Genomic DNA, 16,808 nt, shown 5'->3' on the forward strand with positions numbered 1-16,808 from the left:
TCCAAAATTGAACCACTCGCTACGCTCGTGGTTCGAAAAATGGAATCTTGAGCGTCGCGAGGGTTTCAAAGCACGAGGGTTAAACAAAATTTGCCCCCGAGTGAAACATTATTATTATATTATTACAAAAAATATTAAATGTAAAATATCAAACCAAATCAAATCCAAATGAATGTTATTAAATATTTACCATCCAAAATCATCATTTAAAAGTCAATTCTACCAGCAAATACAAGAAAACAACTAAAAATTTACATTTGATTACTTTGCCTCACATGTGAATAAAATGCAACTTTGCTATCGGTTTTTGAAGTGCAAAGTAAGCCTTTCCGAGCTGGCGTGGTGAATAACACATTATGGCTGCGATGCATTACGCAACCCCGCAGTGTCACGCTACGTCTTACGTAGGCGAACAACGCGCGAACGCGGCGCGGCGCGGCGCGGCGAAATCAATCCTTTGATGCCCATAGAAGTGTCCTACGTAAGCGATCTCGTTGCGAACGCGGTGCGGCGCGATTTGCACGCGAATGTCAGGCGGCGCGGCGCGGCGCGGCGCGGCGGCGGCCGCTTTCGCGTTGTTCGCCTACGTAAGACGTAGCGTCAGGGAGCCGGTCCTCCCTCACCTCGCTAGGGAGCTTCGGTGGTGTTTGGTGTTATATTAATGAAATGTGCTTACAGTATTATAATGTAGGTATCAATAACTATGTGGAACGATTATATTTCTTAATTACTTTAAACTACCAAATCAGGTAACTATTGTTCGAATAGCCGTTAATATCTATTGACCAGTTGATTTTTAAAATAGAGTTATCTATTTAGTAATTTTAACGCCGGGTTCAAATATTTAAAGTTAACGTCGGACCTATAATATCCTATAGTAAATCAAAACCTATGATCTCATTGATTGAACATATAAAAGAGCTACCATGACCCGATTTCGTACCATAGAACATGGTTATATTTATATACGAGTGGCAACGCAGCATCAGAACATTTTATAATGTAGGTACGCTAGTGAATACCAGAAACATATGTGTTAAATATAGTTGGGGCCCGATTCGGATTTTGAAATAGACATCTATTAGATATCTTTTAGACATCATCAAGATATGATAACGATATGTTTAAGATCTCACCTGTCAAATTTGACATTTGCGCGATTCTGGAGATACTCTTGAAAGATTTCCACAGGATATGACTAAGAGATTCAATTCACATCTAATAGATCTCTTACTCTATCTAACGTAAAAGTGATATTGGTTGCCGAATTGCGCTGCAAAAGAGAACTAGTTGATATCTAAACTATAACGTAGAATGGATCTAGTACGTGTCGTCTCTTGTGAATATCTTGAAGTTCGAATACAGCAGTTGGTCAAACTAAATTTGTCAGTAAATAAGAACAAAAAACTATACTTATCCTTTTCTTTTGGGTGCTAGTACTAGTGTAAGACAAAGATACTATGATTCTCTCTGTCTGTGTTTGAAATGAGACAGTCCTTGACAAACTATACCTACCATTAATTTTAATATATATGTATAAACCATAAACAACATCAAAAGCGCGGAATGGCATGCACTTGTGATATTGTCAAACACATGCAATGTTTACCAATCCTTACATTAATATATTCTAGTTTTTTAAATTTATTTGTATCTATTTTCTAGTGCACACTTTGAATATAAAAACAATTTTAATATTTATAAGCCAAAACAACATCGAAAAGCGCTAAATATCATGCACGGTCGTTCACCAATTCTTACATCGCCATACAAAACAACCATACAATCTATAGTTCTTTAAAATTAAGTACACTTTTGTATATTCTAGTGAACACTTTGGAAATAACAACATTGCTATAAGTATTTAAGTATAATATTGTAATTATAGTTTCAACTTGAATTTTACACTTGGTGCACACTGCACTGATTGATGGGTTCATTCGAAGCGAATGTCCACTAATATGAGCACATGACTTTAAGCTTAAGTATTACCAACATGAAGATAGGTATGATATGTACACAACTTTGTTATATTTCCACTTTATTTTTACAAGTTTCCTTGCATTTACGTTGTATACAAAAAGTGTGGTAAGTAGTTGTAATTTGAAATACATCATAAGTAGATGGAAATGCGAATTTTAGGAGGTAAGTATAGGGAAAGTTACGCGCGCGTTAAAATCTATACTTTGGAAATTGTACTTTATTATTGAGTGAAATATTTCGAAGTTTTCTACTCGCGCATGTTTTTTATGCAGGTCGACAAACTTATATTTATTTACATATGTATATTGATTGCGCTTTGTGTAAAAAAACAAATAGGCAAAATTAAAAATACCTACAATGTAAATTACAGTCAATTTGAGTGCAAATTTACCCACTATTATAAATAAAATTTAATAAGAAACACTTTACATTTTTGCATACATATATGAAATAATATTTTGCACCGATCTCTCGAACAACTTGTATTGCATTGCGAATCGGTTTAAATTATATTTCATCAACATTCAAGTATTTTAGCGCAGTTTTTATACTGTTGCACGATGAAACATAAATAACACTGTCAGACGAACTGAAGTAATTCTAAAATGCCCAACTCCAATCGAATTTGAATAATTAGGGCTCTGCAACATATACAGGTTGACTTTAAACGAAAACAAGACGGAGAAACAAGAAGAGAAGCAATTCAAAATAATGTTTATCGCACGAATAAGGCCAACGGAGGCTGCGAGTGATGGATGTGCGGAAGGAAGGAGTTATCGGTTGTCATGTGCCTCGCAATGCAAATATTGCTCTAGCCCCGTTAAGAATGAGGTGTTGAGATATTTCTTTCATTTTATAAGACAAAGAAAGCAAAGTTTATAGGAAAAACGTGGATAAACGGTATCCATTCGTATAACAAAGCACTCTCGTTAGGTACGTTTATTTGTTATTAAGAACATTATTAACGTGAGCAATATAAGCTCAAACTAACCACTATCGTGAAAATAATGACCACTGTACTTAGATATTTTAGGACACGACTGTTTACTAAGTTAGTATGTATACTAACTTGACTCCAATGAATTATAAATAATAATAAACTAGCGACCCTCCCCGGCTTCGCACGGGTTTACAAATAATGCACTTAAACCTTCCTCAAGAATCACCCTATTGATAGGTGAAAACTGCATGAAAATCCGTTCAGTAGTTTTTAAGTTTTACGCGAACATAATACAAACACACAGACTGTTTTATAAGGTGTACTGATATTATACCTCTTGTGTGCCGCACATTCAATTTATTATTATATTTTACTTGTACATATATAAACATTTGTTAAGTCGGAAATTAGATTCAGTGGAATGCATTTGTATTCCGTATTATTGCTTTTTATTTACAGGTTTTTTTATTCCATAATATAGGTATATAACTTACTTCTATCCAGGTATCGACACCTACCTTATAGTATTGCCAAAATACTAATAAATACCTACTACAGGCTATCTCAAAAATACTTTGACAAAAAATGTTCAGGATTTTTCAACTTATTTTGGACCATCCTGTACAAAGTTTAAGTTTTATGTGTTAATGTGACCTAGGGTTTGATGATGTTTCAGAAAAAAATAGTGTTTTTGATCGAAAACTGCAAGAACTGTCTCAAATTGTAAGGTGGCTAATGTGAATGGGTAATTATTGATTGTCCCTTGAACTGTCTTCGTCTTCTATGGTACGAGCATGGAGCGCGTGAGTTGGTGTTTGTTTGCAGGAATTAGCGGCTCTACAGTAAACTGACAGACATAACCGTATCCTTTCAGACCCCGGTCGTCACCTTGCCGGTAATTGAGTGATATCCATATGCGAGTGCGAAACGAAAGCGTGTGGAAAATTTCAGGTGTTCAATGTTGATCATGCTTTGATAGTTTGCTAAGTTTTACAAATCTCTGAAAAAGACAGAAACTTCTCGTCGGTCTAACGATCAGGTTTCAAAATATTTCCGGAAGTATTTTTTTGTGTCGGATTTTATTTAACTATTCTAATTTTGGGTTTAATGTTTAATTAATGTGTACATGTATCCTAAAAAACTTATAAACACCAATAAAGTTAGTGCCTACTTATAGGTCGGTAAATATACTAAGTAAATTCCTTACCTTTGTGACAAATTTGCAGTGAGGTAGAATGAATCCTGTACGGCTAGAGGTGCGCGTAAAACTTTCAACACAAAGTTCCTTTATATTGCATATTCACTTGTTCAGCTGAAGTTGGAAATGTTCGTTTACAAATAAGGACCCCGTCAACTAACACTATGCGAAAGCATTTCTTTGCACTTAGTTCTTAACACTTGCATGGGGCAGTTCAACACAACCTACGAGTTTCAAACACTAAAAAAAAGTCCTAGTTATCTAAGAACTTTTAAAAAACTTAAATTTAAAAGAACTAGATTGGTGGTGTACGTGTCCGTGCTCGGCTCGAGGCTGCGCGCGAGTGATCGCTGAAACCGCTCGCGGTTAGTTTTACCTAACTTTTGCAAACGCTAATGCCCCACCTTGAACACTATTGTTTTTTTAATTAACTCATTTTGAGACTGTTATTTTTTAGTTCCGCACTTTAGCTATTATTGGTTAACAAAGTAGGTACACGGACGTGTTGTTTTACAGCCCATGCTATCGGATTCCGATTATGTATGTGGAAGTATGTACCTACAAATTAGCGTTAATGTTGACATTAATGTTCGGATAAATTTGCACTGCTCAATTACAACATGTTTACTACATCTCTATAGTTTTGATAGTCTTGTATGTGTACAATTTTTTTTCTGGACCAAATACCTACTAATATATTACTTTAGCTATCGGAGCATGACTTAGGGTAAATTTTTATTTATAAGTTTTAGTGTTTTGTTGTAAAGTTGTAACAATGTTAATAAACTTTATTTCTTTAGCTATCTAATATATATTCTTAATCAGTCAAGAAATACCTGAAGTCGGTGCGGTAAAGTTAATGCGGGCCTTCAGTGTCTGTATATAAGTATATTGCTAGCAATAGGCACTTATTGGACCCTAGGGTCCAGATATGTGTAAGTTTTGACATGTTATTATTACGTGATTGATTCGTTAAGCTGCGAGCCTTAGACATTCGTTTATTAAGTGTTCCAATGTTTGTTTGATTTGTTCTGGAGGGTCGCAGGGACAGTGGTCGTTATTTACGATTTTAAATCTTAAGAGGGGCCTTCAGTGTCATACTAAATAGGAAAATATGCATAGTACCAATGAGAATCACGGGGCTATGTTTTTGGCGTGTTCTACTTGCTGATCTTTTCATGATCCGTTGACCCAAGGACTCAAAATTTTATAAGTTACCTAAACCTAAACTCTGTCTAAGTGTTTAAGCTCTTTGTTTGAAACTTTCATTCGTCTCATGTCAATAAAGACATAGTAAGCACGTGCATACTTGAATTTGTTTATGACACGATTTGTTTAAATGATAACAAGTATGGTAATATGACAGCGATTTACATTAATTGATTAGTTAAACCGATGAATTAATTAAAATATATTAAAAGCTGTTATGCTACACCCTACCTACTCGTACCTATACGAGATTATGTTACTTTGACCTTACTACATATATTCTAGGTACCTTCATGAATGCAATATATAAATGATTATGATTATTTCATCTTAAGAGGACGCCCGTTGAACTTAAATAATTATTGAAGGTAAAACCAACCTGTTTATTAACGGTGACTCACGCTAGGCCGGGCCGCGCCCGGGCACAGGCGTCCGACGCGTAATTTTCTATGACGGCTGATCGGCGATCACGTGGTGCTTTCCATCGAAAACGAAGCGCCGGACGCTCCGGCCCGGCCCCGGCCCGGTCTAGCTTGAGTCACCCTTTACGCGTGTTATGTTATGAATTCATGAAGGGCAGAGCTTATCAGAAAATGTCAAGTTCCGGCGTCCGAAGTAGCACTTCACCTCGCCCGGGTGTCCAATCTACGCTTTATACGGACTTGCTTCCGTTTTTTCACAGGTCAATCGATTAATTTCTAATTAAAAGTCGAACTGTCTCTATGTTAAGTACCTACCAACCTTTTCACGGTTATATTAATAACTTGTTTAGATGAATTTTGGCGTGTAGAAATGCTTAACCCACTCATGAACATAATAAACTTGTTTTATTTTTGGATCTTAATCCTGTTGCTCTCGGAAGATCAGCGCTGGAGGTCATCAGCATCATGCTGAAATTGCTAAGATTTTTTATTTGAATACCGTCTTAATTGTCTAATTTGAGTTGGAGTTTTTTAGCCTACTTTGGGTGTCCTATTGAGTTAGAGTTTAATTAATATAATTTATTAATTTTCGCTTCGAAGAAAAAGGCTGGGAGAATTCCATGCTACTGTCGCGAGCTATGTGCTGACTTCCAAGAATTTAAACATCAAATCAATCAAACATACCTATTTGCAACCACTGGCTTCGTCAGAAAAGGTACACTTATGAGATAATTACGACAGTAAATACTGCAGTTTTGCTCATTTCAACCGAGGGGGTATTTCCGCGGTTACCAGCAATACTTGCAACTTAAGGTTATCGCACGAGCCCTCTAATTTGGCTCGGCGGGGCCTCGCGAGGAATCAAGTCACATCATTCGTTGTCAACATCAACATTTAACACGTTGCCAAAACACGCGTTTTAACGTCAGTGTTTGATTTGAGCAAATAATCAGTGCTGGTTTTCCCGTTGCGAATTTAGCAGAATGCTTAAGGTATAAATACCTTATTCATATGATATGTATAAGGGTTGAATTCAGTAAGGAACTAATTGTGTATCAATGCCAGTCCGAGTAATTTGAGTTTCTGTCGTTGTGTGTAAAACCATTTTTAAAACGAGTTCTTCCCCCTTTAGGGGTGCGTTTCGACGTGAAATGCGCGAAGATGCGTTACGCGGGATGTGTTATTTAAAGAACCAATAGAATCACTGCACGCTGAGCGAGGAAAACAAATGAAGTAATTCTATTGGTTCTTAACAAAAACATCCCTTGCAACGCATCCTCAGCCTCACACATCTCTGTTCGAAACTCACCCTAAAACTCGAGTTTTCACTTGTTGAAATCCATTTTCCTAAATGCCTTTGTGTACGATATATCGAAATAAAGTATTTTTTTTAATAATTTTTTAGTAATTTTTTTTTTAATTCTAAACCTAGCCTAACCTAATTTTAACGTAAATATATTTTTGAGAAATTTTTCAAAACTAGTTTTCACAAAGTGCTATGTAACACGGAAACGCAGCAAACATGATGGGCAATTACAGTCCGTTTTTTTTAGCATTAGAAAGAACTTCGCAGAAGTAAGCTTGTGATTCCAAATCCGGCACTTTTAGCTGTAATAATTTGAAGTAAATTGTATGTATTGACCATGCTACATTAGATAATTCAATAATTATTAACAATTAAAGAGCCTGATAAAAACTGCACGCTTGCTTCTGTGAAGTTCTTTCTAATGCTAAAAAAAACGAACTGCTTAAGTATATGCGTCGGAATCGATGCGGGGTGGGGTTTGGGTTGTTCGAATAGTTTAGTATTTAGAGTTTATGGTTTTAGTTAAGATTTATCTTTCGCCTTATTTATAGTTTAGTTTTGGTATTGTTATTGATTTATTAAATTGTATTTTGTTTAATTGAATAAAGTGATTTATAGTAGTGTACCCTATGATGGGCGTGGAACCAGTAATGGGACAAAAAACCACAAATCCTGTAAAATAAGTGTCTAAAAGTAGTTTATAAAAACTGCCTGTATATTATCATAAATAAGAGTCCTAGAGCTGTTTCAGTTTGAATTTTTATTAAATTTGGTTGTTTTTTAAGAAATTGGCGTCAACCCAAAAGTTGTCGTGTCACTGAAAAAAAAATACCACTACGAATTCTTAACAACTTCGCTAAGAGAGGTGAGTTAATTTATTAAATTTTAATTAATTAATACTTGATGAAAACTAAAATGTGTTTTGTTAATTGCATTTACCATGAGATAAGGTATACAACATACTATGTTGTGAGTCCACAGATGTAAAAAAATAGTGGTATTTGGCCCAATCCCATTATAGGAGCTGTAAAACTGCATACCTCCTATAATGGGAAATTTACATAATGATGCTTGCCATGCCATCATTTCATGTTTAAACAATACAGAAGTAAAATGTAGTTACGAAATATGTCAACCAGGAGGTATGCTCGGACTTCGGATAAATTAATATCGTTTTTTAGTGTGGGTCAAATCTTGGTAGCCGAGTTTGAGCCACTTTCCCGTTTTCCGATTGAGTTGAAATTTTGTATTCGTAATTAAATATGCAAATCGGATGATAATGCAATATTATGATAACATGGACCAGATCTGATGACCTATTTCAATATTTTATACTGATAGAGTAGTGTCCATTACTGGGGGGCCCATTACTGGAGCTTTGGTGTCCATGACTGGAGAAAAATAGCATAGTTTTAATTTGTTAAGTATGTGGAAACTCATTGCAGTATCTTTGATACAACACGCCTGAAACATGAAAGACGGGTAGGACTTTCATCTTTCAATACGCTAAGCGGTAGACCATTCACATGTATTAGGGAAATATCACAAATACTCCAAATTCCCTCTTAAATGTCCCATGACTGGTGCTGTTACTATATATCATTTGTTTCATATATACATACATATTCAATTATTCACTTATAACATTTATCTTGCAACGGTGAGTGAAGTAGTAGTGTTGCTGTAGTAGGCACTAGTTTTTACGAAAACGACTGCCATCTGACCTTCCAACCCAGAGGATAAACTAGGCCTCTAGAGGCCTTATTGGGATTAGTCCGGTTTCCTCGCGATGTTTTCCTTCACCGAAAAGCGAGTATGATATATATGTACTGTATGTATATTATATTGGAGACATAATTTGGACGGCAGGTGTACCTATCCCGGCGAAGGCAACCGGTCGTCAAGGTGAAGGCTGCGCTGCGCCGGCGCCGGCGCCGCGAACTAATTACCGACTAGGTACTTCGGATCAAAACAAATTAATATTATAAATAAAAAGGACAATGACTCTCTGACCAATGATTAAGGTTTTGGCGGTAGGTAGGTTATACGTACGTCACATATTTTTTATCGGATACCTATTTCGCGCAGACGTATAGGTTATTTTACTCTAATATTAAAATTATTTTGTCAACTTGAGTTTTAATGGCCCTCCAACTACGGTGTTGGGTTTTGGACTCTTGTAATTTTCTTTGTTCTTGGTTATCGCAAATGTTGATTGGGAGAGTGGTAGAGAAGCTATTTAGTTTATGCAATAAAGTTTTTTAAATAAATACGTAAGTAATTTGCTGTTTCATAATACAGGGCGTCCCAAGACTATGGGACATCAAGGGAAAGTACCTTAAATATCGTAGATAGGATATTTTACTGAAAAAAGACATTTTTTCAATTTATAAAACAATTTGAACTGCATTCATAGATTTTGAAATAATTACATGGTTGAACCGGGAATCGAACCCGCTACACGAGAAAAAAAATCACCCTGTAGTTTTATCATACCGATCGAAAGGATTCATCATAAGGATTATTTTTTGCTAAATAACATAGTGTCAAAAATAAAAGGAACACTATAAATTATAACATTTTTAATTCAAAATTAATCAATTTAATTTATCAAATGCTCAAAATGAGTCCCATTCTGTTGAATACAATGTCGCACTCTTTTGATAATTTCGCTAAATTTCACATCAAATGTTAAAATTCATGGTCTTCCTTTTATTTCTGACACTATGTTATTTACGGTACTTTCCCTTGATGTCCCATAGTCTTGGGACACCCTGTATATAAAAGACTGGTCCAGCAAGTTGCATCCTATTAAATTCGTATACAATCTATAATAAAAACACTTGCATATTTTTATGTGATTCTTAAGTGGTATCAAACTGCATAATTTATAATTTGTTGCATATGTACTTACTAAAATACTATAAGTGTATATGTATAAGGAATGCGAATATAGTAAAATTATTTTCATCGTACTCGTAGCAAAAACTTAAAGGACATTTTGTATGTTGTAGTGGCGAAGTGTTCGGATATAGGTACACGTTCCATAAGTAAAAAGTTTGGTTAATTTTATCCACTTTGCTTTTCATGAAGGTTTAACAGGATTCATTGTCAATGTACTCGTAATTTATTTCAGGCCAGTTGTACCAACCATAATTGCTAATTGCTGAACTTGTCAGCAGTGAACTAAATTCTTCTCATAGAATATTTTATTTTATTCAAATATTGTAAAGATGACAGAGGGTCTGGTGCAACGTGCAAACGACCGTTAGGTCAGGTATTACGGTACAGTCACCTGCAATAATATGTTACACAACGAAGGCCGCAAAAATATCTGACACGATCTTATTCGTAGAGCCATAAGAGCGTGTCACATATTTTTGCAGCCTTCGAAGAGTAACATATTATGTGACTGTACTACGATGCGTCAATGTCACGAATTCGTCACTTGTTTTGAAGTTCCAGGTCCTACGTAATGCCAACACATGATTAGATATTAGAAAGCCGTTGACGGTCGCTTTCTCTGCAAATCATGACGCAGGATCTCTCTGAGCCGTCAGAAATATTTGGGTTTGGGAGAAAAATTTTAAGTAGTTTTGTTTACTGACTTCATTTTTCTGCGATTGCAGTTCCGCGTAGCCCTGGGGCCAAATTCGACATGTACAACTGTCAGATTTCGCATCCACGTCAAATCAACAGTTGATTTTATTGCATACTGAGTGTTGATTCCATCAACGGTGGATAATATCATTTGGTACAACCAAAACTCAACTCTAAACTAAGGGTGGTTCGGTTTGATTTGCTTGTCACCCTAACTGTGGATTATTAATGTCAAATTTTGACATTGTACGTATTCGAGAACTTATGATTTTTCCCACATCAACGGGAGATCAACACGATACGTCAAACGTCGCTTGTCGAATAGGGGCCCTGTGATGCCGCTCTCTCTACGAGTTATCTAGACTCGGAAGTGACAACTGGCATTTAGTTATTACTCCTCGCTCTCTCAGCCATTTTGTTGCAAGTGATAAAGTAAAGCAGACCGACCGGTTGGTAATTTAAGTAAAGTGTCTCATTTAATTAAATATTTATGTCTTAGCAAAATCATATGATCGTAACAAATGTTTAAAGATAGTTTGAGTCCCGGCATCGAAAAATAAGTAAGCATAGCGTGCTCACTACATACCAGTGGGGGCGCGTCCATAAAAGCCGATTCCCACCGGCTTGCCTAGTTTTGGACGATTGAGCAGAGTTGTAAAGGAAGTAAGCCAAATTAGCCCCGGCTTGCCTACTGATATGTTTGACGCGCCGCCACTGCTACATACATGAGTTTTGTTACCAAATCGCCTATTATTTTCGTTGTCGACATTCTAACGTCAAGTGGCGGATTTATCAGTACTGCTACTCGACAATAGATGTCCGTGTCACTGTCCAGATGCATCACTCAATCTTGATCGTGACAGATGATTTCAATATTAGCCCGAAGTACACACATTATTATATAATTATAACCATTCGCTAGTGGGCTATGTTTGCTAACTGATAGCAAGATGTGACATGTCACCTGGCTGACATGTCAACTTTACATGACAGACAGTCAAGTCAACTAGGTACTGGAGTCAACAATAGGTAGGTATATAAATTATACATTATGTATAATTTATACATATAATATAATACTAGTGTCTGCCCGCGACATCAGCTGCACGAGATGATGATGGTGATTAATAAAAAAACCGGGCAAGTGCGAGTCGGACTCGCGCACGAAGGGTTCCGTACCATAATGCAAAAAAAGGCAAAAAAAAACGGTCACCCATCCAAGTACTGACCCCGCCCGACGTTGCATAACTTCGGTCAAAAATCACGTTTGTTGTATGGGAGCCCCACTTAAATCTTTATTTTATTCTGTTTTTAGTATTTGTTGGTCGGAGTGCAGGCAGACCGAAAAGGAGATGGCGGGACGACTTGGACGTATTTTATCCGGATTGGCGGGAAACTACAAAAAACAGGGTCGAGTGGAGGAAACGAGGGGAGGCCTTTGCTCAGCAGTGGGACACTCAACCAGGCTAACAAAAAAAAAAAGTATCTGTTGCAACTTTGCAACAGAAATATAATATCGTCTATGAAAATTCCAACTGTCTAGTCCGTGCGGAGTCCTAGTATAGAGTCCCGTTATTACCCTTTGGGTATTGAACCCTAAAAACTATACAATGAATACAGCAACTCCTGTACAGTTAAAGAACAGGCGGTCTCTTATTAGAGTTACTTTCCCATTTATAATATTAGTAGAGATGTGTGTTATTTAATATTTTCCAAGAATTTTCTCATTTGTTTATTTAATGATACCGCATCTCTACGTCATTGTCAGATGCTTTACGAATTGGTAGCTGCGCTACGATTATGGGCATAGAGCTCTTAAGTCCTAGGTAAATACCTAATGACGAATGCACAAACATGGAATGATATGATAACAAGCATAATAAAACTTGTTTATAGTCAGCCTCGCGAAGATTCAGTATACTTCACATAGGAATGTGCGATTTCGTCGAATTATATTCGCGAGCGCTCTCTTAGCGAACAATAAAATTTGTCTTTTGTCAGAACGCTTGGAGCGTTCGTTAGAACTTTTGGAACGCTCCAAGTGGTCCTATAAGCGCCCCTCCACCTTTTTCCCATTAAATACCACAAATAAATTTTACTTTTGCGAAACTCCCTTTATTTTTAAGTATTAGTTAAAGTTTTCTATGCTGAACATCTTTTATGAAATAAATTCTTAACTCAAAGCGTAATACCTACCTGTCACCTAAATGCTACAAAACACCGAAGTAATAATCTCATTCAAATGACTGGTACGTGTCGCGTGCTAATGGAAGCCTATGTGGGCTGCGCGTGCGACGTTTATTAGCGAGAGTCACTTGTCAAGAAACCGTATCCTTGATGGTCATTCTCGAATTTCTCAAATACCTTCAAATGCTTCAAATGCCACCCCGGGTCCCCTAAAAGCGGACCTTTGTAGGTACCTTTTCCTACGAAAACTACGGTTAGCTAATTATATTGTTTAGTTACTAGGTATTATTTAAGCCTAATGAAAAAAGACACTGACTATAATAATTAGATCTGACTTGACTATAGGACAATGACACCACGAATATTATGAGGAAAAGCAGCTACGAGTATGAACGTAAGGCGGCGTAGTCGGCAGTGGCACTTTAACCGCCGTTGGGTTTAGGTATTTTCCTGAGCATCCTTTCCTTATCCATGTTTATTTTTTATTTTTTTAAATCACGTATCAACCTTGAGTACGTAATTCTTAAAAATATATTAGGCGTATTCGAAACTCAAATAAGGAAATGTTGGACGCCGTGTAGGGTGATAGCCGATCAGATTTCTTGAGAAAACTCTACACCTGTGAAGACTGGTACAAAATGATGACTGGAAGAATATATACCGCTTCCATTCATCCATCTAGGACCAGCCGGGCTAGCACATGATTGGCGCGACAGTATCTAGTCGCGAGATAGACTACCCGTCCCCCTTTAATTAATTAAATTACAGTTAGAAAAAGACGGGTAGTCTAGCTCGCGGCGAGATACTGTCGCGCCAATCATATGCTTGGCCTTCAGCTACTATTTTTTATCAGTAGATAAAACTATCTCAAAATGTGTCAAATGAAAAGTTCGATCTTCTATCAATTATTATCATTCTGCTTGAGTTAAGGGTTGGTATGTACCTAGTGGACGACCGTATTAGGGCCCGTTCTGCAATCAAACCTAAGAAATATTTACAAAAGTTAGACTACTCACCGTTGTAAAAGGGGATGTAAAAGTGGCTGTCTTCGGTCGGGTTGGGTGCTCCTGCCACCGGAGTGGCTATGAACAGTGTTGATCACAACACGAGTCTTGAAACTGAAGTTTCACAAGGTAACACTCTCGAGAGAGTGCGGACGGAGGCTCTCCGCGAAACCCTATTTATATCTGACAGCGGCAGTCGGCTAGATCCCTAAGCAAATACTACGTAAAAACATGTAAATACTGTTTGAACTGGGATCTGTGGCGTAGAGTGGAGGTAAGACGTTGTAACCGGTCGTCTAAGCCTATAAGTCCAATTTCGTCACAAGACTGATCTGGATGTGATTAATGAGACTTCTTACATGGTCGTGTGTTAGTTATGCTAGTCTTGTTTAGTCGAATTGTAAGATAAACCAGTGTAACGAAAAATTCGAGATGCTTAACAACCGTGTGCAATTGGAGAGCACTATTATATCAGACTCGTCCTAGTGATTCAAGAGGGGTGTCATTCTGAATCCCTAACAACGTTTGTCCTAAAGTCACTTGCTCTAACTGGTTTGTCCTAATAGGCACATGCCCTAACGATCAATTGTCATAACGATTATTTTCCATAATGTAATGGTTAGCCTAAGAATCATTTGACCTAAGCATTTATACCATAACTATCAAGATCCCTAAAGTATTTTACCATATTTTCGAAATCCCTAACATTGTTTGGCATAAAATAACATGCTCTAACTGTTTTGACCTAATGGCTATTGCCCTAATGATCTATTATCATAACAGTTACTTTTCGTATTGATCAATTATCATAACAATTACTTTCCATAATGAATGGTAACGAACTGTTGCCACAAAAGTGGGTTAGGTTAGGTTAGAACTGTGACCCTCAAAAAAACGAACTGCTGCCACAAAAGTGGGTTAGGTTAGGTTAGAACTGTGACCCTCGAAAAAACGAACTGCTGCCACAAAAGTGGGTTAGGTTAGGTTAGAACTGTGACCCTCAAAAAAACGAACTGCTGCCACAAAAGTGGGTTAGGTTAGGTTAGAACTGTGACCCTCGAAAAAACGAACTGCTGTCACAAAAGTGGGTTAGGTTAGGTTAGAACTGCGATCCTCGCAAAAATGAAATGCTGCCATTGATTAGGTTAGGAGGGAAATTTAAATTAGGACATACGAGTATTAGGTCAAGAAACGATAGGCTAAGTAAAATTAGGTAACATGATGGTTAGGATATACAGGGCGTCCCACGGCTATGCCACATGGAGGGAAAGTACCTACCCTAAATATTGTAGATGGAACATTTTACTGAAAGAAGACATTATTTTAATTTAAAAAACAATTTAAACTGCATTCATAGATTTTTAAATAATTACATGGTTGAACCGGGAATCGAACCCGCCGCACGAGAAAAAAAATCACCCTGTAGCTTTATCATACCGATCGAAAGGCTTGATCATAAGGATTATTTTTTGCTAAAGAACATAGTGTCAGAAACAAAAGGAAGACCATGAATTTTAACATTTGATGTGAAATTTAGCGAAATAATCAAAAGAGTGCGGCTTTGTATTCAACAGAATGAGACTACATTTTGAGCATTTGATAAATTAAATTGATTTATTTTGAATTAAAAATGTTAAAATTCATGGGCTTCCTTTTATTTCCGACACTATGTTATTTAGAAAAAAATAATCCTTATGATCAAGCCTTTCGATCGGTATGATAAAGCTACAGGGTGATTTTTTTTCTCGTGCGGCGGGTTCGATTCCCGGTTCAACCATGTAATTATTTAAAAATCTATGAATGCAGTTTAAATTGTTTTTTAAATTAAAATAATGTCTTCTTTCAGTAAAATGTTCCATCTACAATATTTAGGGTACTTTCCCTCCATGTGGCATAGCCGTGGGACGCCCTGTATAATTTTTAGGCCTAACAATAATTAGGCAAAAACAGAATTATGCTACATAACATTAAGTAGGATAAATACCCAATATGGAAAGTGCCATTAGGGAAAAACATATTAGGACAAAATAAAATCGGCCAGTCGATAAAAGGGAAACCAAAATTAGGGTATACGAGTGTTAGGACAACTGATCATTATGACAAACAATATTAGGGAATGCAAAGATAGGAGAAAAAACTTTAGGGATTCAGATATAGATCCATTCAAGAGTACTTTATTTTAGATCATGTTGGTGGCAAACAAGCATACGGCCGGCCTGATGATAAGCAATCACCGTAGCCTATGGACGCCTGCACCTCCAGAAGTGTTACTTATATTTGCGTTGTCGACCCTTTAAAAACCTGTAGGTATTTTGAAAAAACCCATACTGCAGTAGACCCTCGGGATAACCTCGACATAGCTCATTCCACAGACGGAGCGTCCGTGGGACCATTTACTTTAGGCTCTAGGGTGTGAGGATGAACACCCTGCCGACGGCGACGAGCCGACGGGCGGTGCGGAGATGGAAATTTTTCATTGTTTAGGTACCTATATTTATTATACAGTTATCATTAGTCAGTAGCGGGTATCACATATTAGCCAAGTAGCAGTCCACCTCCCGATACTTTGGAAAATAGAGAACATCTCTACAGTTTTCGTATCAAAATATCTTTAACAGTACCTACCTATAATTGACAGAGACATCTCTACGTGTAAATCTAGGTATTACAAATATTAGAGAATAGTACAATATATTATTTAATATGATAAATCAAAGTGAAAATTAAGTTGTCATATTTTAATTCAGTAATACAAACCAAACACTTTCTCGAAAACAAGACATGGACAAAACTAGAACTCAAACATCATAAATAATCATAACAGCGTAAGCTTGTTCTTAAAAATAATATATGTACATACCTACATGAAGTACCTACCTAAATATGTTAAGTTGACATGCAAAAAAGTACATAGTTAAGAACGGAAATTTAGAATTTCACGGGCCTATAATCTCGCCCT

General features: G+C 36.8%; 1 protein-coding gene across 2 annotated transcripts in view; it reads right to left on the reverse strand.

Moving 5' to 3' along the window:
* Window positions 1–16,808, reverse strand: part of LOC134669691 (synaptic vesicle glycoprotein 2B) — a 54,356-nt gene that overhangs the window by 25,770 nt on the left and 11,778 nt on the right. Inside the window, exon 1 of one of the 2 annotated variants that reach the window (XM_063527370.1) lies at window positions 13,862–14,006. The exons of the other annotated variant lie outside the window; for it this stretch is intronic. The gene's annotated coding sequence lies outside the window, so the exon portion shown is untranslated. Of the gene's footprint in view, window positions 1–13,861; window positions 14,007–16,808 lie in introns of those variants that run through there. 2 annotated transcript variants of the gene reach the window in all.

The sequence above is a fragment of the Cydia fagiglandana genome, chromosome 12 (assembly GCF_963556715.1).
Source record: "Cydia fagiglandana chromosome 12, ilCydFagi1.1, whole genome shotgun sequence".
In the NCBI taxonomy this organism is placed as follows: Eukaryota; Metazoa; Arthropoda; class Insecta; order Lepidoptera; family Tortricidae; genus Cydia; species Cydia fagiglandana.